Source organism: Dipodomys spectabilis, unplaced genomic scaffold (assembly GCF_019054845.1).
Source record: "Dipodomys spectabilis isolate Male_0828 unplaced genomic scaffold, ASM1905484v1 ptg000327l, whole genome shotgun sequence".
NCBI lineage: Eukaryota > Metazoa > Chordata > Mammalia > Rodentia > Heteromyidae > Dipodomys > Dipodomys spectabilis.
The window spans coordinates 732,379-757,331 of record NW_024871004.1 but is presented as its reverse complement, the minus strand read 5'-3'; the positions used below and the strand labels follow the sequence as shown (position 1 = coordinate 757,331).

Genomic DNA, 24,953 nt, shown 5'->3' with positions numbered 1-24,953 from the left:
CCCAGTGGCTGGGAAGATGGCTCAGTGGTAGAGCGCTTGCCTTGCATGTATGAGGCCCTGGGTTCGATTCCTCAGCATCACATAAGCAGAAAAAAAAGCCAGAAGTGGTACTGTGACTCAAGTGGTAGAGCACTAGCCTTGAGCTGAAGAGCTGAGGGACAGCATGCAGGCCCAGATTTCAGGCCTCATGACTGGACCCCCCCCCAAAAAAAAAAACCAGGTAGCCTTTGTAACTCATATCTGTAATTCTAGATACTCAGAAGGCTGAGACCCAGAGGGTTACATATCAAAGTGAGCCTAGAGAGAAAAGTCTGTGAGACAGTATTTGCAATTAGCCCTCAAAATGCTGACCTGGAAACATGGGTTAAGTGCCAGCTGTGAGCATGGAAAACAAGCAAGAGCATGATGTCCTGAGGCTTAGTACTGGTGTAAAACCTACAAATCAACAAACAAATAACCCAGTTAATAAATGAGCAAACAGATTGCTAGTTTTTAGAAAAGAAATACAAATGTCTAAGAGATACTAAAAGAAATGGTCAATATCCTTAGCCATTATAGAAATGCTACACTAATATTCCATTTTACCGCCGTCAGACCAGCTCCCATCAAGAAAACAACAACAGCTGATGCGAATCTAGTGGAAGAGGAAGACTTATACACTCCTCATGGGAATCTAAAGTCATGTAGTCCTTATGAAAATCAGTATGGATGATCCTCAAAATAAGGAGACCATTCTTGGGTTTTTATCCAATGGAGCATGAATCAATATATAAGTAAATTATGTACAAACAAGTATTTATGGATACTTTCTTTATAATAGCCAAACCATAGAATCATTGAGGTACCCAACAATTAGTTAATGGGTGCAGTGTAGTACCAATATAATGTAGACTGCTGATCATCCATAATAGAAAATGAAATTGTATTATTTGTAGAAAAGTAGAGAGAAATGGGGATCATGATGAGTAAGATAATCCAAACTCAAAATGCTAAATGCCATATACTGTCACTTATTTTAAACTTTGGGATTGTTTATGAGGACAAGAAGGAGGGAAAGGGAAAGAGAATAGTAGAGAACAATATCAAAGTACCATGTATCTATGCATGTAGATGGCATAAGGAATCTCATTCCAAGCTGTTGAATCATGGGAAGTTAAGGGATGAAGGAAGAAAGAGCAATAGAGTGATTTAATGTGTTTAATGTATATCTACATATGAAATACCAGGGTAAACCTCATTGTAAAATTACTATACAATAAAGGAAATGAATGGCAAAAGATTAAAACAGGTTCCCAAAGAACAAACAGGAGGAGAACTAATGTAGAGGGGAAATATAGTCTAAGTACATTATATGCATACTCTCACTATTTTTTTAAGAAGGTGAGGGTAGAGATGCGGGAGGCTGAAGGAGATATTGAGTTGGATAGTGATACATTGTATATATGTATTAATTCTGCTAATATAAATAATAAATGCAAATAAAAGATAAAAATGCAAATAGTTTAGTTTAAGTTAGAATAATAACGTTTTCTTTATGTTGAAAAGTTTCCAATCTTTGTAGTTTTTTGTTGGTGGTGGTGGTGGTAGTTGTGGGGCCTGAACTCTGGTCCTGGGTCCTGGGTGCTGTCCCTCAGCTCTTCAGCTCAAGGCTAGTGCTCTACCACTTGAGCCGTAGCAACACTTCCGGGTTTTTCTGCTTATGTGGTGCTAAGGAATTGAACCCAGAGCCTCAAGCATGCAAGGCAAGCACTCTACCACTGAGCCACCTTCCCAACCCTCTTTGTAGTTTTTGATATATAATTACTGCTATCTCTAGTTATCCTGCTTTGTCTTTTCATACCAAAAATTCTTTCTTAACTCTACTTAGATATTAATATACTAATTAATATTAATTAAATATTAATAGATACAGTAATAGATACATTAGATAAATGGTGCCCCATCCCTTTCAACTATCTACATTCGCCACACACTCAGCTTCTATGAGATCAACACTTTTGGATCACTTAATACAATGATGAATGCAAGGCTTATTTTTTCAGTGTCTTGCTTATATACTTAGCATCATAATCACTAACTCCATCAAATTTCTGTAAATGATATTTGATTTTATGTTTAAGTCATATTACACTATGTACATGTAGATGTCCCTCATCTTACTCATGCAGTGGTTCACTTGATAGGCATTTCAGTTCCTTCAATTTCTTGGCTATTGAGAAACGTGCTGCAACAAAATTAGGGCCTATGTGTTGTTGCTGAGCATTGTTTTTGCTTTTATTTTTATTTTTTGCTCAAGATTAGCATTCTGTCACTTGAGCTACAGTTCCAGGTTTCTGGTGGTTAACTAGACATAAGAGTCTCATAGAGTTTTCTGCCCAGGCTGGCTTTGAACTGTGTTCCTTAGATCCCAAACTCTTGATGATTAATGATCCTAAGTATTTTTTGCTTATAGAACTTGGCTATTAGCTTCCCTGAGAATTTTCAATCAAGTTAGATGCAATTTTAAAGTTATTTGATATGTTTTCCTACTAAACTTCCAGAATTTTTTATATATTCTAGAAATTTACCTCTCTCTCTGTATATTATATATATAGACACACACTCATATATATGCACACATATGTATATATATATAAATATGTATATACATATATGCACTATGTATATGTATATACATAGATATGCACATATATACAATACATGTTTATATATGTACATATATTGTTTAAAATAATCTTTTCTACTGCTGTATTTTATTCATCATTCAGGTGATTGAATTCATTTGTCGTGAAGAAATTGTTATCAATAACCTTACTTATCTGTTTTTGCTTTTATTTCCTGTGGATTAAGTTTTCAAACAAACCTGTCTATAATGATTGTTTATTTCCCTATGTTTTATTAATATTCTTTTAGTTCTAGGACTCATATTCAGCATTTAGCTGTTTGATTAATATGGATTTTATTGTGTTACTAGGCACTGAAACTCATATGCAAGGAAATCGTTCTACCACTCTAGTCATGCCACCACATCTTTTGTTCATATTCTGTTTATGAGATATGGTCTCACTATCTTTTCCTGGCCTTGAACTCTATTTAGAGTTCTATTTAGATGCCAATTGTGACAGTTAACATTGGATTAAATTTCCTCTTGTCAACATAAGCCTATGGAAATGGAATTCTACATTTACTGGTTCTAACAGGAGCTTTGTAATTTATTTGTTTTGCGCAATCTCCACTTTTGCTTTATTTTTGAAGGCTTTGTATGCTGCATATTAAAATTAAACTAGAGGGCGGCGGCGGCGGCGGAGGAGGAGAAAGGAAGCAGGAAGGCGGAGCGGAGAGAGGCGGAGACGGAGCCCGGCAGGGGCGGCACCGCGGCTCGAGCCCCGCCGCGTCCAGTGTGAGGCGAGAGGCGCCGGGAGGAGACGCCGCCGTCACCGCCGCCAGCGCCTCCGCCAGCGCCTCCCCCGCCGCTCGGACCTCGTCCGTCCTCCCGGCCACGCCTGGGCCTCGCTCCCGGGAAGCTGCGGCCCCGCGCAGGTCTCTTTATCTCCAGAAAGAAAAAAATTGATACCTTGCATCCTGGAAGTTCATTTAGCACTGTGAAATTAGGAACTTCTTTCAAATTTGGATATGGCTAATCGAGGAGCAACAAGACCCAATGGGCCAAATACTGGAAATAAAATATGCCAGTTCAAACTAGTATTTCTGGGAGAATCTGCTGTTGGCAAATCAACCCTAGTGCTACGTTTTGTGAAAGGCCAATTTCATGAATTTCAAGAGAGTACCATTGGGGCTGCTTTTCTAACCCAAACTGTGTGTCTTGATGACACAACAGTAAAGTTTGAAATATGGGATACAGCTGGTCAAGAGAGATACCATAGCCTAGCACCAATGTACTACAGAGGAGCACAAGCAGCCATAGTTGTGTATGATATCACAAATGAGGAGTCTTTTGCAAGAGCGAAAAACTGGGTTAAAGAACTTCAGAGACAAGCAAGTCCTAACATTGTAATAGCCTTATCAGGAAACTAGGCTGATCTAGCAAACAAAAGAGCTGTAGATTTCCAGGAAGCACAGTCTTATGCAGATGACGACAGTTTGTTATTCATGGAGACATCAGCTAAAACATCAATGAATGTAAATGAAATATTCATGGCAATAGCTAAAAAGCTACCAAAGAATGAACCACAGAATCCAGGAGCAAATTCTGCTAGAGGAAGAGGAGTTGACCTTACTGAACTGACACAGCCAACCAGGAGTCAGTGTTGTAGTAACTAAATCTCCAGTTTGAACTAGCTGGAATTTTCTGCTTCCTAAACATTAATAACAGTGGAATTGGAGCATTTAACCGGCCCAGTATGACTTCCAAAAAGAAGAGACTTATGATAGATGTCAAGTTTCTAATACAGGATTATTTTAAGTGTTTTGAACTTAATTTTTAATAACGTGCATGTATCCCTCTGACTAATGTTTCAGCAATAGAAAGGGAAATGACTGTGTATAATTGTTTCATTGAAAGTTAGAGGGAATAATTTCTCATCATTAGGGATAAAGACAAATGACTACTTGGACCTATAGTCACTCAGTTTTTCCAGACTGGGACAATGGTCATCTCTGAAAATGATTTGGAAATTAACTAATTTGGGCTTTTGAAAAACATTTTTAGAAGGAGATTTTAAAAATATGCCTAGCTACAGTATTCACATCAATGATCATTTCTTCTGTTATCTAAAGTCTACATTCCACAGTTAATAAATTACTACAAGGAAATGGTCCCACTTCTTCAGGAAGAAAGAAGAAATGTTTGTAGCACCTAAATTGTAGCTAGTTGTTTTTTTTTTTTTTAAGTGGGATTTTAATAAGTCATCTGTAACCCCATCTTGTTCTAGGAACACAAAAACTGATAAATGTATTTTAATGGGTAGTGTAAGCTCATCAACAAAAAATGGAAACCAACCAGGTGTCTGTGATTTCTATTTAATCACTGCTGGCCATTATATATATCTTGTAAGGGAGGGAGGGGCTCTTGTTCCCTCCCAATATAATAGAGTCAGTGCACTAACAATTATGTACGTTTAAACTTGATTATTTTAAATTTGATCTTCAACTGTACTGTAAATAGTGTACTGCATTGTAGTCTCCATATGTTTATTATTTTCTGTAATATTTAAGAATTGCTTAAAAGTATACAAAATGTACAGTTACTAAATCAGCTAATTATTTCTTTCTCCTCCTTTGAAAAGAAGGGGCTTCAGGTTGTTCCTACATGGCTAGAACCATAATAAACAATGCACCTGTAATTTGTAACATAAGTATTATAATGCTAGTAACAATCTTGCAACTTTGTTTTTCAAAGTCTATTTTATTTTGATCAGTTCAGTATATTGCACTAATTATTTTAGGTATTTTCATTATATGAAATCTACCATGTGTCAGAGATGATTTAATCTATTTAAGTGTTGAACTGCTAGCAGAACTTGTACATTTTACAGTAATTGAGAATTAGTAAGGAAAACAGTTCACCAGTGTTTAGTTTTATATTGAGGTGCTCAGGTTGGAATAAAGTGGTATAAAAAGCAAAAAATAAAATAAAATAAAATAAAATTAAACTAGAAATTCTTTAAAAATCAATAGAATTTTCTAATTATTTTTCAGCAAAATAAAAATGTACCTCTAAATTATTTCTTACCTAATCATTTCTAGCTTCTAATCTTTAATATTTCATTAAAAACCTGTTTTACAACTTAGCATGTAGTTTAAAATACCTGAATTTTAGTTTGCCCATGAAGATATATTAACTCCCTGCTTCAAAGAGGAAAATAACCATCAAATAAACACATGTTTTCTATATACAACCACAATCTGGTTGGATAAAATAACATGACTACCTTTTTAGCAATATAAAGCTCTACCACAATTTTCTTGTGAATGAACAAAGAGGCGTAATAACAGAAAAAATCCCAGTAAGAAGAGGGTATGGAGGAAACAAACACATTGGTCAGAATGTAAATTATTCCATGCAGTATAAAAAGATTTATGGAGGTTCAACAAATCTATACATATCCTCTACATAGAATTTTCTGTCATCCTAATTTACCAACTATGGGTATGTACTCAAAGGAATCAAAGTCAGTTTTCAGAAAATATTTGTACACACCTGTGTTTATTGCTCTACTGTTCAAAAAGTTATGGATCCTATCTCCACATCTGTGAATGATTCAATTAGAAAAAAATGGAATATGTGCATAATAGGGTAATACCCAGTCAAGAAATGAACACTACTTACAGGAAAAGAGAATTGGAGTAATAATCTTAAGCAATATAAATCAGTCTCTAAATGACAAGTAACACACATTATTTCTCATATGGACAGCATGGATCTCCAAAAAAGGGATGTGAATACAAAATGGGTACTATTTGAAAGTGAAAACAGTCATAGGTAGAGAGACAGGGTAAATATGATCAAAATATATTGCACACAGATCTCAAAATGACATATTGCAAACCATTGTTTTGTTCAATGAAAAAGAAAGAACTACAGTGGTGTTTAAATATATTTCTACTAATTAAGAAATTCTTCTCTGCCTCATAGTTCAATGTGCAATTGTGGTATACACATTTCTTTCCTTTCCATTTAAGTATCTCCTATGGTGAGCAGGTTTATCCTTCAATATGAGTCTTATTTAAAACAGAAATAGTTTTATGTTATAATTCTTATACCTTTAATAAAATAAGTTACTTGGAAATAATGAAATACTAGACTTCTTTTTTTATTTTTTCCTTTTCTTTTTTAATTGTGAAAATACCACACAGAGGGGTTACAATTACATGGGCAAGGTTATGGGTACACTTCTTATCAGGCATTGTTGCCTCCTCCTTTGTTTCCCCTTCCCATCCCTTCCCATCTCCCCCACTCCCTGCTCCCTTCATCCACCCCCCAACCCTGGCCAAAGTTGTAAAGTTTGTTTCCTTTTAAAGTTTTTATTGTTATTGTAGAGCTGGTATATAGAGGGGTTACAGTTACATGAAGTTATGATTCTTTTTGAACAATCTCTCCCCTTCCCTAGCTCTCTCTCTCTCAGTTCTCCCCTCCCATTCACACCCACAAAAATGTACACTTCATTTTCCATTTCCTTACAAATGGAGCAATGCCATTCTTTCTGACCGAAGCAAAGAATTCCATTGTGCATATATACCATATTTTGTTGATCCATCCTTTCACTGAGGGGAGTCTAGGTTGATTCCACATCTTGGCTATGGTGTTGCTGCAACGAACATAGTTGGGCTGGTGGATTTAGTGTGGCCTGGTTTGTGGTCCATGGGATAAATGCCCAGGAGTAGGGTTGCTTGGTCATTGAGAAGCTCTATGTTTAGTCTTTTGAGGAACCTTCATACTGCTTTCTGTTTACATTCTCACCAACAGTATAGTATGGTCCCCTTTTGGTCATATCCTTCCAGCTTTTGTTATTGTTAGTTTCCTTGATAATGGTCATTTTAATGGGGTGAGGTGGAATCTCAATGTTATTTTGATTTACATCTATGTGTCTATTGGCCATTCTTCTGATGTGAGGAGCCCTGTAGCTGAGATGAAGCTGTGAGGTCTGAAGGGGCTGACAGATTAAAGAGCCAATCTCTCAGCAAAACTCCCAGAATGATGGGGGCTCAGGCCTCCAGATGGAGGCTGTATTAACATTGAAATGTTCATTGCTTCCCTATATTTCCTAAGATAATAGTTTGCATACAAATTAATCATTTGTATGCAAACTATGCCTCATGTTAATAATTGCAATCCTAGCTTTTGTATGTATCTTCAATCCCCTCCCTCTGTATTAAACTCAATGAAAGTGCTGGTTAATGATGTCTAAACATCCAATAGTATTGCTTTGGGTCCCTCAAAAACTCTGTTCTTTGGATTGTCTTCTATCATTGTACTGCCCCAACCATGGCAGATTGTGACATTCTGAGAAGTCTTTCTTTAAACCTTTAGCTCATTTATTAATTGGGTTGTTTCTTTGAGGATTTCTTTTTGAGGGAATTATTTTTTTGAGCTGTACATATATTTTAGATATGCAGCCCTTGTCTGATGCATAGTTAATAAAGATCTTCTCCTATTTTGTGGGGTATCTATTTATCTTGCTAACTATGTTTGCCATGTAGAAACTCTTCAGTTTGTTGCAATCCCATGTATCCAGTCTTTCTTTTTTTTGGGGGGGAGGGTCCGGTCATGGGGCCTGAACTCTGGGCCTGGGTGCTGTCCCTCAGCTCTTCAGCTCAAGGCTAGCACTCTACCACTTGAGCCACAGCGCCACTTCCGGCTTTTTTTTCTTATGTGGTGCTGAGGAATCGAACCCAGGGCCTCGAGCATGCAAGGCAAGTGCTCTACCACTGAGCCACCTTCCCAGCCCCTCCAGTCTTTCTTTTTCTTTCCTTTCTTTCTTTCTTTCTTTCTTTCTTTCTTTCTTTCTTTCTTTCTTTCTTTCTTTCTTTCTTTCTTTCTTTCTTTCTTTCTTTCTTTCTTTCTTTCTTTCTTTCTCTCTCTCTCTTTCTTTCTTTCTTTCCTTCTTATTTCTTTCTTTTGTTCTTTCTTTCTTCTTTCTTTTGTTCTTTCTTTCTCTCTTTCTTTTGTTCTTTCATTCTCTCTTTCTTTCTTTTGTTCTTTCCTTCTTATTTCTTTCTTTCTTTTGTTCTTTCTTTCTTTCTCCCCTACTTTCTTCCTTCCTTCCTTCCTTCCTTTTTTCTTTCTTTCTTTCTTCTTTTTTTTTGGGGGGGGGTCAGTTGTGGGTCTTGAACTCTGGGTTTGGGCATTATCCCTGAGCTTTTCAGCTCAAGGTTAGCACGCTACCACTTGAGCCACAGCACAATTCCAGTTTTCAGGTGTTTAATGAGATATAAGTGTCTCATATACTTTCCTGTCTTGTCTGACTCTAAACAGTGATTCTCAGATTTCAGCCTCCTGAGTAGCTAGGATTATAGCTGTGAGCCATGGTTCCCAGCTCATCTTTCTTTGATTCATGTAATTCTAGATCTTTACTTAGGAAGTTTTGACCCATGCCATGGTGCTTAGTGTTTTTCCTATCCTTGCCTGTAATATTTTCCGGTAATCTGGTCTTACACTGAGGTCCTTAATCCATTTAGAATTGATTCTGGTGCAGGGTTATATATAAGAGTCTAGCTTCAGTTTTTTGCAGGTATATAGCCAATTTTGTCAACTCCATTTGTTGTAGAGGCTTTCTTCCATGTTGTATTTTTGGGTACATTTACAAATATGGTCATGGGTCTCTGGGTCCTTAGTCCTCAGGCATATTCTTGTGCCAGTACCAAGCTGTTTTTAACATTACATCTTTGTGATAGAGTTTGGTATCAATATTGCTCCAGCACTGTTCTTCCAGTTAAGGAATGCTATTCAGTGGGTTTATTATTCCATAAGAATTTTTAGATTGCTTACATTATATCATTGAGGAATTTTGTTGGGATTTTGATGGGTAGTGCATTGAATTTGTAGATAGCTTTGTCCAGTATTGCCATTTTCACATCAATCCTTCCAATCCAGGAGCATGGAAGATTTTTCCAGTTTCTTAAATTTGCTTCAATTTTCTTTTCCATTTTTAAAGTTTTCATCATAGCAGTCCTTCACATCTCTGGTTCAGTTAATTCCTAAGTATTTTACTTTTTTGAGGCTTTTGCAAATGGAGTATTTTTTCCTGATTTCAGCCTCACTCTTTTCAATGTTGGATTACAGGAAGGCTAGTGATTTGAGGGGGGGTTAATTTTATATCTGCTACTTTGCCAAAGTTTCAGGTCAACTCATTTAACTTGGAGGAGAAATCTACAGCATTCCTTAAATACAGGATCATGTCATCTGCAAAGAGAGATAGTTTAACTTCTTTCCATATTTGTATTACCTTTATGATTTTCCCTTGCCTTATAGCCCTTGATAGGAATTCCAGTATTATATTAAAGAGATACTGAAAGAGTGGACATCCTTGTTACTGATTTTAGAGGAAATGGTTTTAACTTTTCACCATTAAGTAAAATGCTGGCTTTCAGTTTGTCATGTAAATATTTACTATATTGAGGAATGTTCTATGTATTCCTAGCTTCTCCAGATATTTTATCATCAAGGGTTCTTTTTTGGGTCTGGTTGTGGGCCTTAACTCTGGGCCGGGGCGCTATCCCTCAGCAATTCAGCTCAAGGCTAGTGCTCTACCACTTGAGCCACAGCACCACTTCTGGCTTTTTTTTTTCTGCTTATGTGGTGCTGAGGGATTGAACTCAGGGCCTCATGCATGCAAGGCAAGCACTCTACCACTGAGCCACCTTCCCAGCCCCTCATAAAGGGGTTTTTAATCATGTCAAATGCTTTTATTCTGTTCTGTGCTCATTCTTGAAAAGTCCAACTCCAATCTTGTTCCAGGTCACCATGGTCCACATTGTTCCATCCTATTTATTTTCAGGATTTCACAAGTGATGGAGAAGGTGGAATTTGCACAGTAGCCCAGTAAAAGTATAGAGCAGGAGAGGTCATTGGAGGGCCACAGCCCATAATTCTACTCAGAATTCTTCTTAGCAAAAGAAGGGTGAAAATGAGAAAGAATGAAGAAATAAGAAGATGAGAAGGAATGAAGAAAGCCTCAAATGTACTAACAGTGCATGGAGAAGAAAGAGCTTTCATCATGTAGAGGAAAGGTTGCCTGGTTATTGAATCAGGAAGACACATCCTGATGTTCAAAAGAAAGAGAGGAAGGAAAAATACAATTGCAAAAACAATTAAAGTCAAAGAGATAAGTGTCCCCAGTCAGTTCCATAAATGCTGGCCTTCTTACAAAATGTAGGCAAGGTAGTTAACTTAGCCAGTGGAAGGTTAAGTACATATTTCATCCTGAATTACCATCAACTCTATTTTTAAAAGATAGCAAAGGGTCAGAACTGGTGACAAATATTTGTAATCCCAGCATGAAATGAGTTTCAAGATCAGCCACAGTAAGATTTAATGCCTGAAGGGTAAGTAGGAACATTGTAGTCTCAGCTTATTTCCAGGGGATAAAAGGATAAAATGGTAGGTAAAGATAACTCAAACATAAAAATGGTGGCATTGCTCAAGTGTTTGAGCACCTTCCTAGCAAGCACCAGTCCCAAAATTTAAACCTCAGCATTAGAAAGTAATAAAAAACTTGGTAAAGAACTGGAAAGGGCATGTACCTATGAAAGGTGATGATTGCAGTGATGATTGCAGAATTCTCTGTATCTGCAGCTATGGAACTAGACATGTGCATTCATATTGCTATGAACCTATGCATCACTTCATCTATCTATATACACATTTATTTTGAAGAATTAGTTCATAGAGTTGTGTGACTTGTTCCTAAATCCAACTTTTCAGGAGGCTGCTAGACTCCACACACATTGAAGTCTGCCTCAACATGGAGGCATGGAATGATTTATTTCACCCAAAACATACTGGTTAAAGTACTGATCTTCTAAAATGAAACCTCAAACTCACATACAGTACTGTTACAAATACTTGCATATGGTGGCAAATCCAGGTAGACACATAAAATCTCATCTTTTTCAGTTCCATTAATTCTTTCCTGAAAAAGTATTTTGTCCTTTAAAAATAAATTATACAGTTCTTCTTTGATTTTGAATGTGTATCTTTTCCTTTCCCTTTCAACCTCATTGTACAGTCATCTCTGTCTTACAATAAGTCCCTATATACCTATAGTGTCTAAATCAGGGGAAGAATCACTAGCCTGCTGGGGACAGCCATTGCTTCTATCTGCCTTGGTAAGGATGTCCACAAACACAGGGCTCAGGTTCTTCTCAGTCATGCATGTGATAGTGAGAGGAGCTTTGTTTTCTAATGAAACTCAGAAGGGAAGGAATCACAGCTTCAAGCCTTAAATTCCTTCATTCCTTGGTTATAAAACAAAATGTCAGTCTGACCCTGTCCTCTTTATTTCAGGAGCCAGCATGGCCCAGAAGATAACTGAAGCTCAAACTTCAATTCTGCTGGTGGAAAAGGAGGCTGTGACCCTAGACTGTTTGTATGGGACTGGGGAATCCTATTATTCCATCTTCTGGAACAAACAGCCCCTCGCAGGGAAATTAATTTTGCTTATTCATCAGAACTCTTATGAAAAGGAAAAGGTAATAGAGGGTTGTTACTTCCTGAACTTCCAGAAATCCTCAGACAGACCAAGAGATCCAGTCAGAGAAGCAGGGCTTCAGGCACAGGTAGGACTTACAGAGGAACTGTAGGGCAATTCACATACAATGTCTAGACACATCACCTAGTTGACATGTTAGGTGGTGTGTCTAGATGTAGTAGACATACATGTCTACTAGGTATGCATGTCTACTAGGTATGTCTACTAATCTAGAATAGTTTTCCAATGATAAAAACATACACACTGCTTTTTTTTTTTTTGGTCCAGTCGTGGGGCCTGAACTCTGGGCCTGGGTGCTGTCCCTCAGCTCTTCAGTTCAAGGCTAGCGCTCTACCACTTGAGCCACAGCGCCACTTCCGGCTTTTTTCTTTTTGCTTATGTGGTGCTGAGGAATCGAACCCAGGGCCTCATGAATGCAAGGCAAGCACTCTACCACGGAGCCACCTTCCCAGCCCTTGTTTACTGTTTAAGTAAACATTTAATATGAATGCCTAGCCTTGAGGCATTTGCTCTGGGACTTCTGGGAAATCACCTAATTTTATAGATACAGACTTCTATATAAAGTCATTCTATGAAGAAGGATCTCATCCCCTTGGCCTGCTCCATGTGCTTGCCCAGGATGTGTTTATCTATTTCTCTCATTATCTGTATCTTACTCTGTCTCCCTATCTCTATGTACATGTACATATATAAATTATATATTAGAGAAAGCTATCTATCTCTATATAGATAGATAATAATGGAAAGAAATCAAGACACTGGAGACCAAAAAAAGCAAACCAAAACTGAGTTTGAGAAGTTAAACTGAGAGATTGGACAAGCAACAATCAATAACAGAACAATTGAAGCATTATGTTCAAGTTTTTAGGTCATAAGAACTTAAATAAAAAGTTATATATAATTCATAAATATATAATATAATACATATGTAATCTCTGTCCACAGAGAACATAAAAATTCTCTGCCAGTTCCAACGAATTAATACTCAGGGCCATAAGATCACCCTTCAGTGGATGTTGTCCATATCGAATATGATTACAGTATCCTACAACCCAAGAATTGTGATTCCCAATATCACACTGGAAGAATTCCCTAACCAAAAAATAGCAATAGAATTAAAAGTTAACAACAAAGCATAGCAGCAGAACAAGTCCAAGATGTTGCTGACTCCATAGCTTTATACTCATCAGGTTGAGTCAGCAAGATCAGAAAAGCAAATATAAACATTGGATAGGACATAACAAGGTGCAAGCTGAATTAGTACTCTGAGGAAAAGTAATTCATGTGGAATAAAATTGTAGGAAACTTCAAAGCTATTTCACTAAGCCTGAAAGAATAATATTTTGTGAGACTAAATCAAGCACAAAGAAAATTATCTGATGTTTTTGCTCAGAGGAATCTGGACCTAAATAAAATACTACATGATTGCAAAAAGAGCATTGCATGAACATATTCAAAATGCATTATATGTGTAGCATGCTCTGTGTGTGTGTGTGTGTGTGTGTGTGTGTGTGTGTGTGTGAATAGCATAATGAAATCCACTAAAATGTTATAATAAGGGAAGAAGAAAGTGTTTGTATGTCCCTCCCCCATGATATAACCCATGCTTTCACTGTATTTGATGTTGGTATAATTTGTGGAGAGGAAGGGAAAAAACAAATCACTTAACTAGGGATACAGTGGACTCATTGCAACAATGAGATATACAAGTTGTTATGTCGAAAAACTAACTTTACAACTTTGGTTGAGGGGAGAGGGGGGATTGGGTGAGGAGAGGGGAAGGGATGGGAAGGGGAAACAAAGAGGAGGCAACAATGCTTAATAAGAAATGTACTTGTTATCTTGCCCATGTAATTGTAACTCCTCTGTACGGTATTCTCACAATAAAAAAAAAAGAAAAATATCACAGTACATTAAAAATGATGACGACAACAACAAAAACAACAAAAAAGAAGAGGTTAATATGATCAAACTATTATATGCCTGTATGGTATCTTATAATGAGACTCCTTTGTACTTTATGCTAATAAAACATTAAATTCTTTTATTATTGTTATTATTATTATTATTATTTTGTCAGTTGTGGGGCTTGAACTCTAGGCTTGGGTGCGGTCCCTGAGCTCTTCAGCTTAAGGCAAGTGCTCTACCACTTGAGCCACAGCGACACTTCCAGTTTTATAGTGTTTTATTGGAGATAAGAGTCTCACGGACTTTCCTGCCCGGGCTGGCTTTGAACCATGGTCCTCAGATCTTAGCCTACTGAGTAGCTAGGATTACAGGTGTGAGCCACCAGCACCCAGCCATTATTAAGTTTTTTTATTGTGAAAATACCGTACAGAGGGGTTACAATTACATGAGCAAGGTAAAGAGTACACTTCTTATCAAGCATTGTTGCCTCCTCCTTTGTTTCCCCTTATCATCTTTGCCCTCCCATCCACCCCTGCCCACCCCCATCCTCCAACCCCCACCCCCTCCCACCCTGCCAACGTTGTAAAGTTCATTTTTTGACATAAAATGTCTTGTACATCTCATTGTTACAATGGGTCCACCTGTATCCCTATTTAAACAATTTGTTTAAATTCTTTTTTTTTGCCAAATGAGATATCTTTTATCCTAGTTTGTAAAAGAGCATAGTTAGTGTCTGATTTATAATCTGTATTAAGGATTCATTTTACAAACACTGGAAAGGAATAAAATGCCTTAAAGTCTATCTTTCAAGCTCAAAAGCTGGGTGCTGGTGTAGTCCTTGTTAATCAGGAAGCTGAGTTATGAGTATCTCAGTTTAAAGCCAGCTTGGGTAGGAAAGTCTTCACTTAAGTGTGTGTGGTGTGTGTGTGTGTGTGGTGTGTGTGTGTGCGTGTGTGTGTGTGAGTGTGCATGTGTGCATACAATCAGAAATGAAGTTATGACTCAAGTGATAGAGCACTACCCTTGAGCAAAATAAAGTTCAGTGATAGTGTTCAGTCAAGCCCCAAGACACTCTCTCTCTCTCTCTCCTTCCCTCCCCCCTCTCTCTCTCTCACACACACACATGCAAATACTAGTATACACAACATCTCTCCTGCTATTAGTACATTTTGCTATCACAAATCAAGTACAGTGACAACAGGGGATATACCATAGAGGGAAGAACATACAAAGGAAACAAAAAAAATCACATAGTACATTCAAAACAACAACAACAAAGAAATAGTTCTTGTGTCCATATTTTGGGGTTCTTTTCACTTAACTTTATCTTATATGGACATATGTACAGAGCTTTTGAGCTTTTCTTCTCATCTGATAAAATTATCCTAGACATACACTAATTATTGCAAATGAGGGAAGCCATGGTTCCTATATTTATTTTGGTCTAGCATACTTCACTTAATATTATTTTTTCCAAATTGTTCCATTTCTTAACGATGGGGTGGTGTCATTCTTTCTGATGGAAGCACAGAATTCCATTATGTATCTGTGTGTGTGTGTGTGTGTGTGTGTGTGTGTGTGTGTGTGTGTGTGTATCACATATTCTTGATCTATTTATTCATCTATTGAGGGGCATCTGGATCTGGGTTGGTTCAATATCTTTGCTATGATGAATAATGCTGCAATAAACATAGTTGTGCTGGTTGCTTTAATATGGCCATGTTTGTGATCATTTGAGTAAATGCCCAACAACTTTGAAGTGGGGAGTGAGGGAGGTGGGGGAGAGAAGGGATAGTGGGAGAACAACAAGGGAAGAGGGTAACAATGCTCAACAAGAAATGGACTCCAGGGGGGCTGGGAAGGTGGCTCAGTGGTAGAGCGCTTGCCTTGCATGCATGAGGCCCTGGGTTCGATTCCTCAGCACCACATAAGCAAAAAGAAAAAAGCCAGAAGTGGCTCTGTAGCTCAAATGGTAGAGCATTAGCTTTGAGCTGAAGAGCTGAGGGACAGCGCCCAGGCCCAGAGTTCAGGCCCCATGACCGCCCCCCCCCCCAAAAAAAAGAAATAAACTCTAGGATTCGAACCAGGGGAGTCCTCACGAGGACCAGCTGCTGGTAGAGAGGTGGCATTTGCTGCCAAGTTTCTATTCCAAATATACCTGGTCTGCACACTAATGTCCTCAGCACAACTTGAAAACTAAAGACAGATGAAAACTAAGCACTTACAGACATTTGTTTTAATACACATGTTAATGTTTCATATCATGCAAGCTGTTGGTCATTTTTCTAGTTATTCATTGTGTTGAAAAATTGAATAATAATTCCATTATAATTGAATAATATTGTAGGATAATTGAATAAATGAGAAAGGGACAGATATAAATGTGTTAATTACCAATATGTTTGAAAAAATAGTGGAAATTATAGTCAAAGTAATCAAATAATCCTTTCTGCCTTTACTTCTGCTCTAGACCCCAATAATATAATTCACATGCAGCCCTCTGATGATCTGGCTTCACAGCTTTTGCCCAGTAATCATGGGTGTAGGACACATAGGACCCAGATCCAGCTGCTGACTTGACCTCACTTTGAGTGCATTATGACTCAATAGCTTAGTCAGGCTGTGTGGATAGATCTTGACCTCTTACTTCAGCTGGGACCAATGGTCAAATTTCATCTCTATTCTAAGAAAGCTCCTGTAGATTTAGAAAGGGTTTCCCCCATGCTGAGCTCTACAGCCCCTCACACAATCATTCCAATGCTGTAACTTGTTTATCTATGATGCTTACTAAGAATTAAGAGGCAGTGGAATACTGAAATGTAGCAAAGCAACAAGCTTATGTAAAGCTAAATTAGAGAGGAGTCTAAAAGCCTGGAATATATGAAATTCCTCAGGAAAGTGCTTCATTTATTCTTCTTTTCCCCTGGCACTTATTTTGTCAGTCAGCACCCCCTGTGAACTTGGAATCCTCAATGGTGTCTGCCACTAGCAAGGGTAGTGGTAATAAGTTGACTTGTTATGCCTAGTCTTGCAGCAGTAGGAACAAAAACATTCCAGCAGGAAGTTAAAGAAGCATTAGATTGGAAATGCAAATTATTATGAGAAGCTTTGGTATGAGAACACACAACAATCATCAAGTTGAGACTGGCTCATGAGTTAGATCGCGCCTTTTTTTTTTTCTTGCCAGTCCTGGGGCTTGAACTCAGCTTCTTTTGCTCAAGGCTAATACTCTATACCACTTGAACCACAGTACCACTTCCAGCTTTTTCTGTTTATGTTGTACTGAGGAATTGAACCCAGGGCTTCATGCATGCTAGACAAGCACACTACTAGTAAGCCACATTCCCAGCCCATAGATCCCCAGCTTTGAGAGAACAACAACGAGAATGGGTGTGGAGCCCTGAATTCTGATCTCACTACTGACAACCACACAAAAAAGTGTAAAGGACAGTAGGAAATGATGGAAAGAAAGAAGCTAAGTTTCAAAATAGGGAAGGGAACGGAGGGGAGGGAGGAGGAAAATGCTTAGTTGCATTAACATTTTTCCCCCCAAAGTGACTTCACAGTCTGGGCCTCTGCCAATGCTCACCAGGTCACCCTCAGTCGATGGCAATTGTCTAGGTAGGATGGTGGCCAACCTTACTCCTCTATAGGGGCTGGACTCTCAGAGCTAGATCTTCCATGAATAACAATGGAAACAAGGGAGAAACCTAAGTTTTCTTGCAGTACACATCTATGAAGAAGTATCCAGGCAGGTAGAGGGATTCTGGCTGTTGGTCCCTCTGCAGGAAGGATCAGAGACCATAGCATGCCCCACCTGCATCAGACTAACCTCCCCATGGCTACCGCTTCCACTCCCATCCTGAGGTGTCCAGTCAGCTCCACACCTTTAGTGCTGGCAGCACAGAGGATGTATGGGATTCCTGGGCCATGTCTAGAAAGCCACCTCTGAAAAGGAGCAGAACATTGAAACACCTCCAAATCTGCCTGGTATCATATACAGATGGGGGTTCCTTATTGTAAGTCTGGGTCTTTTAGCAGATACTGTAGGGGAAGAGCCAGAGTAGGCATGCCTACTGATCCCTCATCCAATTCCTCATCCCCACGCAGAGAGGCCAGGTGAGTCTCTCTTGATTATACACTGTTGCAAACCTGTTCCCATAATCACTTCAAAGATTGGAGCTGCTCATTCAAGGGAGAAGATACTGGATGGAGTTTGCTGGGTGGTGGCAGAAGAGAGGGAACAGGGTGGCAGTACTGGAAGAGAAAATTCCTATCATCTTGCATGATTCTGGTTATAGCAAAGAGATTAGTTGGAAAGCATGTGGGTGCCAAGGGCCACTTGCCCATGCCTGTAATCCTAATCAGGAGGCTAAGATGTGAGTATCAATGTTCAAAGCCAGCTAAGCTATACAAGTCTGAGAGACTCTTACTTTCATTTAACCAGCACATAGGCAAACTGAAATAGGTACACACACACACACACACACACACACACACACACACACACACACACACACACATCATGGAAATGTGTTACATATGTGAATGCATTTTGTATACAAGTGGAAGTTTGTTATAAATGTAGATCCTGTTGAAGATTTTATTTAGAATTTCCAATTTGTTCTAATGCCCAGAGTCTGATTTTTCTTACGTTCGTGGCTCTATTTTACCATGGTATTATTGAAATGACATACTTTGGAGAACAGCCAGAACCCAACTAGGCAGAATGCAATTCTCCCTGGCCCCTTATAGACTCAGTTGAAAAATGCCATGTAGATGGGTTCTTGCAAAGGAATGGATGTAGCAGTAACTGAAAGTTTTGTTGTATGGAGTTTTGGGTATCAGCTATATTCTCAGGAAGTTTGTAAAACTACAGCTTTTTAAGTCATGTAATGCCACGCCACATACACTTGGTTGAAACTTTTGGGATGAAAGGTTCTGGACAGGAGTGGAGCCTGGCATAGACTCAAGCCCCAGGCATCCCCCAGGAGTTGGTGGAGAACTGGATTCCCTAAAAAAGACAATCTGGTCAGACTTAACCCATTGTTCTCTGAGAAAGAGAAGTTCCAGTGTGACTGCTGCTCACCACAGTGACCCAGGGCCCAGTGGCAGGATGCCTGCCCTGTGCCCTGACAAGTCCCACCTGGGAGAGCATCTGTCCTGCCTCCAGGCCAGTTCAGGCCTGCCATTGTATACAAAAACTCTTGTTTCCTCCTCTAACAAGCAGCTCAGTATCCAACCACCATGGGAACCCAGTCTGAGAGGCACAATGGAGAGGAAGCTGCCAAAGCAAGCGTTTGGAAAGAAGCAAAGATCACAGCAGACAAAGCAGCCATGAAGATGTGTCTGCAAGGAGTCCTTAGCTGGGTTCAGCAAAGAGAGGCCGGCGCAGGAGGGCGGAGCACTTCCATAAAGCTGCCCGTGGTGGATAGATGGCTTCTGATTTGACATTGACAACAGAATAAGGGACTACAAGTTCAATGAATAGTCTCTGGCCAGAGAAACAAAGTCAAACGCTTAAGTTTCTGCACTTCCAGCTGAGTGGACATCTTTCTGTGACCAGTGGGTGTCACGCCACCTTCTGCGGAGTCTGCGTGAGAGATTGTGTTGGACAAAGAGCTTCAAGGAAGCATGCCTGCAGAAAGGAGGTGTTGGTTCAAGGCTTCCCATACACTTTGCTACACCTTTATAGCCTCTACCTTTATTCTTACTATATTCTTCTTGGCTGTACATTCGTTGCCTTTATTCTCGTTTTGGCTATTTTTCTATTGATCCGTGAACAGAGCATGTTGTATTTTTTCTAGTCCAATAGAGATGGCTTCTTTAAGTAATAAAGACTAAGGCCAAAGATTAAATGTGGGCAATGCCCCAATCAATCTATCATCTGATGTGACGTTGCTTCCAGAAACTCCTACAACTTCACAAGTGGTTTTGCAGCTCACACATAGTAAATATAGAGACTTAAAATTTCCAGATATTTCCAACAGATAAAATCAATAAATTAAACTAAGTTAAAAAGAGTTATCCCAGTAGTTTAGAGAGTTCTAAAAAAAAAAAAAGGGACCTCTGGTTATAAAAAAAAAAAGATTCTCCCAACAGTTATGATTAAGTTTAGTCCAACTTACATTATAGGGAATAGATGGTGTTTTCACACAAAATATAAAGTTAGTAACATATTTCCTAAACCAACCAAGAACCATTTCCTTATACAGGAGCTTATAAAGATAAAAATAGTTGGATAAAAATAAAATTAAAAAGAGTATAATGTAAGTACAGCCCTGTCTTAGGTTTGTTAATTATTAAACATAAAAAGGCTAAATAGATGACGTATTCTATTAAACAATATGCTAGACTTGTTTCGCACCACTTTGCTTAAACAGTTGGTGGGATAGTCATTAATTTTCATGTAATTCATCAATGCTTTGCCTTTAAAAAAATTGATTACGTGTTTAAATAAACAAAGAACCTATGTCACAATCACACACTGTATAAAAATGTTAATTCTCCTCAATAAAGATACACTCAGATGCAACTCTTTTGAGTCTGTGTCTGTTTTTCACTTCTCTGATTCCTTTGCCCACCTATCCCGAGATCCCTGTCCTGTCGGTCCCAGTGCTCTGGCTGAGCTGGTCCGTTGCAATGTTTTTAGTAATAGGTTTGAAAATTTCACATGAGAGTATTGTTATTTTATGTATTTTTGTGCCAGTACTATGCCCTTGCTCAGTTTCTAACTTCAACGTAGTTGGCATTGTACCTCTTGAGCCAAACCTCCCCTTCTGGCTTGTTCCTTGTTAATTAAAGAAGATTTTCATGGACTTTTCTACTTAGGATGTCTTCAAGCTGCAAGTCTCAGAATCTGGTCTTCTAAGTACCTAAGTACTTTCTAAGTACCCTCTAGGTACTTAGTTATCTAAGTACCTAGAAGCCTGAGAAAGGCATCCAGATATAAAGTTTTTTTAAGTGTAACACAACCATAATGTCAGTGATTTTGTTTTACCTGATCTTCAAATACAGTAGTATAGTCACTAACTTACACAAGTCTCTCTTGAGTTATGGGTAACATCTATCTGAAATGTGATATTAGACAAAAACAAGACAACCACAAGCAGAAATTTTGGTAGTATTATTTTTATTTGTTTTTCATTCTGTTGATAAGTATTAAAGACCAAGAAAACATTTTTGGAAGCACTAAATATAATAGCTTAATGATTTTCTACATAATATCTGAATTGTATTACTCTGTTAAAAAATAAGTATCATAATTTAATACTTTATTCCTAAACATATCCTTTTCAGGGATATTCCTTTTCAGTGATACCCTTATACATTTTGATCATAAAATTTATATTAATAATAGTTTCAAAGGTATTGATATTTGATCTGTTGGGATATGTGAAGCCTTGTCATTGACACTGAGTGAAAACTGGGTCACAAGGGCTTAGAGGTGTGTATACATTTGATTTCCACAAGTGTATGGTAAAGTCATAGTCTGAGTTTTGGTGGTATTTTCAGCCTCATTGATTTTAAGTTTTTGGTATGATATTGCAGCATTGAGCGACATTGGAAAGAAAGACAGTGAGAAGCAAAGGGAGGGTCACCATCAGCATGGTCTTTGTGTACCTCCTCAGGTTTCTTTCCCCAAAGGTGGTCTTGTTGTATTCACAGCTTATATTTGTGCTCTGCTTTGTTCTTGGACTACCACGAGGGAAATTCCTCTTCAATAAGACTTTCAGCTTTGGAAGATTTTTTGGGGGGCAACAGTTTTCTCCATTTTGTTTCTTTTGATAGAATGAAAAGATAGGTGCCACATTGTCAGGACCTCTGCAATCACTTGATCTCCTTGTTTCCAACAACTTTCAGAAACTGTTTCTACTTCCTAAAACTGCTAGTTGTGGTATGAGGCAGAAGAGTGGACCACAAGGGAGTACGTTAAAGCAGGTAATTTAGGTTTAACCTAAAGCTTACATTTTATTGTTAGGTTAGATATATGTACACAAGAAAAGTAGACATGATCAGCCTCCCCTACACGCTTTCCAATCCGAGGCAATGCATGAGGTCATGGTGGATTTATATGCAAGGTATTCTAAGAGTACCTGGCTGAACAATGTGGAATTGAGGATGAGTGGGGAAAATTCTTGTGGGGTTGTGCACAGATTGATGGACACCAGTGAAGGCCTCCACCTCCCAAGTTAGTTCCTGAACAAAGTGACAGGTCACTCCAATGCAGATGCCCTAGACTTTCATATGCTGATGCCCCAGCAACCTTAGACATACTTCAGGCCTGAGGAGAAAGGTGAAGAGAAAGACAGCCAATAGTTCATTATATTCTAAAGATGTGCTGAAGTGCTATCTCCTAATTGCTTTCATACAATAAATGTCCTTTTTCTTCCCTTCGCTGTGTGTCTCTATTTGATAAAAGGGGAAAGTGACCAGATCGAAGTTGGGACTCCAAATCACCAAAAGCCCACCCACAACAGCTCTAAAGCGTTGTTGCAAGGATTGCTGTGGGAAGAGTCTTGCTGTCCTGGTCAGCCAAGGAGCCTGGGGAATGGTAGGTCTGAAATTCCTTTCTCATCTGGAATTTTGAAGGCTCTGAGAGGCTATGGTTCAAACAGGAAGAGGCTCCAGTGTGAGGGCTAGTGGTGATAATGCCCCCATCAAGTAAAGTTGGCACCCTGTTTCCTCTCATGTGTCCCTAAATGTTTGTTATGAAGGAGCAGGCTGGAACAGTGATGTCCAAAACAGAGTCACAACCAGTAACTGTCATATGTAATTTCTAAATTCCTAATACCTTACTTCAGTAAGATAAACAGAACCAAGAGATATTTATTTAAATATTGTTTTATTAAAACAAAAATATCCAACCTATATCATTTGAACATGAGTCAATGCAAAACTACTATGAAATTTTATATCTGAATTGTGTATCATATTTTTATTTTTGGATTTAGCTGAACATATTTGATGTGTATTTTATCAATCTAGTATATCTTCATTTCACTACCTCCATTCTATTTTTTTACATTTTCTGATTTAATAGTATGTTTTTGTAATGTTTGTGCATTATGGCCTTAAATATACAAACAATAAAATTTATTCTTGCTAGTACAGGACTCAGTGTCTTTTGGAAAATACAGACTTAAGGATATAAAATCATGAACTATGCAGCAATGTGCATCACTTCATTTAAAATCACTTTCTAAAACAATTATTCAACAAAACTCATTCTGTCTTTCCCAGATTCCATTGCAAAACTCTTTTTGTTTTTATTGTAGCCCTTATCATGGACCCCCTCCATTCAAATGTGCAGCTTTAATAGATTTTCCATAGTTTAGCTATTATTTTGGTATTCACATGAGGTATCTCACTGTATAATTTGAACACAAAGGGAAATTCCTGTTTTTGATAGAGAGTTTAATTCTCTGTGACAAAGGCAGACTCATGGGTAAACTGCCATAAAATACTTAATAACATCCAAAAAAAGATATAAAATTATTCAACAAGTTTATATAATTACCACATAAATGTACTTCCTAATATTTTTAAAACACAATACAATTACACATCTATGTCATAAAATAATTCAGATCACAAGTATAGGATACTAATCTAAATCTATTGCATCATCCTCAATATTTCCTTCTAAAAATTGTCTTTTCATTACCCTTCGCCTCAGACCCTTTTTTTTTCTTGCAAATAATGGTCTGGCGATGTCCCTAGAGTTTGGCCACCTCTCAGAAGCCTCTTCCTTTTTCTGCCTCTAGGTAGTCACTCACTTAGAAGACCTGAGGGAATGTTCTCAGTTGACTTGTTCCAATGTGTCTGTCCCAATGTTTCAATCTGACTGACTGTGCCCACTCTTGCTTCGCCTGGTTGGGGTCTGTGGCAATAGTAAGAAGGGTGACAGGGACAGGCTAGAACTGTGGTGTTATGAATGAATGGTAGCAGAACAGAGTAACTGAAACTAGGCTACCAGGGAAAGGATATTGGTGACCAAGACACAGGATTGGAGGGGCATGGAAGTGGGTGGCAGAATCATGTGTGCAGGGATTGGGGTAGCAAATAGAGGCCTCTGGAGCAGTTTATCAAAGAAAGGGTAGCAGAGACAGAGTGGCAGAGAATAAGTTTTCAGGGATTAAAGTAGCACAATCAGGGTAGCAAGAACACGGGTGTGGGATCAATGTATCCAGTACCAGGGTACCAGTGATTGGCATGGTAAGCCCATGCCAATGTATTGGATGTTAGAACTTTAGAGACCTCCAACAGCTCATCATCAGCTGTTTGGAAGTGGGCATGTGTCATCTATCAATGCGCACTCCAGGTGTTTCACGTTCTTGGGAACCAGCTGTAGGATCTTTCCCTTATTCCCTTGAGAATCCAAACCCCACAATACTGCAAAACAGGCTCCACATAGTGAGCTCCAATCACCTCTTACAAGCCATACTACTCCAATCTATTGTCAATTATCATGGTTGCACCACGTGCCCTGAGATGTGTTCAGGGCACATAGTGCTCTGGACAGCTACCAGCTTCTGACCCAAACATTCTAGGGCTCCCTGGAAAAGGACAACAACAGATCTGCTACTGTTCCATTCTCTCACTGTGGTTCTGGACAAGCAGTCTGTGCTACTTTGATCTCCAGATCCTCTTCAAGCCTCACATCTTGCTCTGTCTTCTGTCTTTAGGCACTCATTTGTTCAAACTGCCCCTCCTTTTCCTTCCAGGTGGTGCCCTCCATGTTCACGTCTTTGTTTTCTCCTTCCAATCTACCTGTGGCTTTTGCACCAAATCCTTGAAGTTCCTCAGCTCTCTCTCCATCTGTGACTGTTGCATAAAAACCATCATCTCCCTTTTATGTCTGTTTGTCAAGGT

General features: G+C 38.6%; 1 pseudogene; it reads left to right on the top strand.

The window, feature by feature from the left end:
- Positions 1 to 3,486: 3,486 nt before the first annotated feature.
- LOC122128270 lies at positions 3,487 to 4,842 on the top strand (annotated as a pseudogene).
- The last annotated feature ends 20,111 nt before the right edge of the window (positions 4,843 to 24,953 follow it).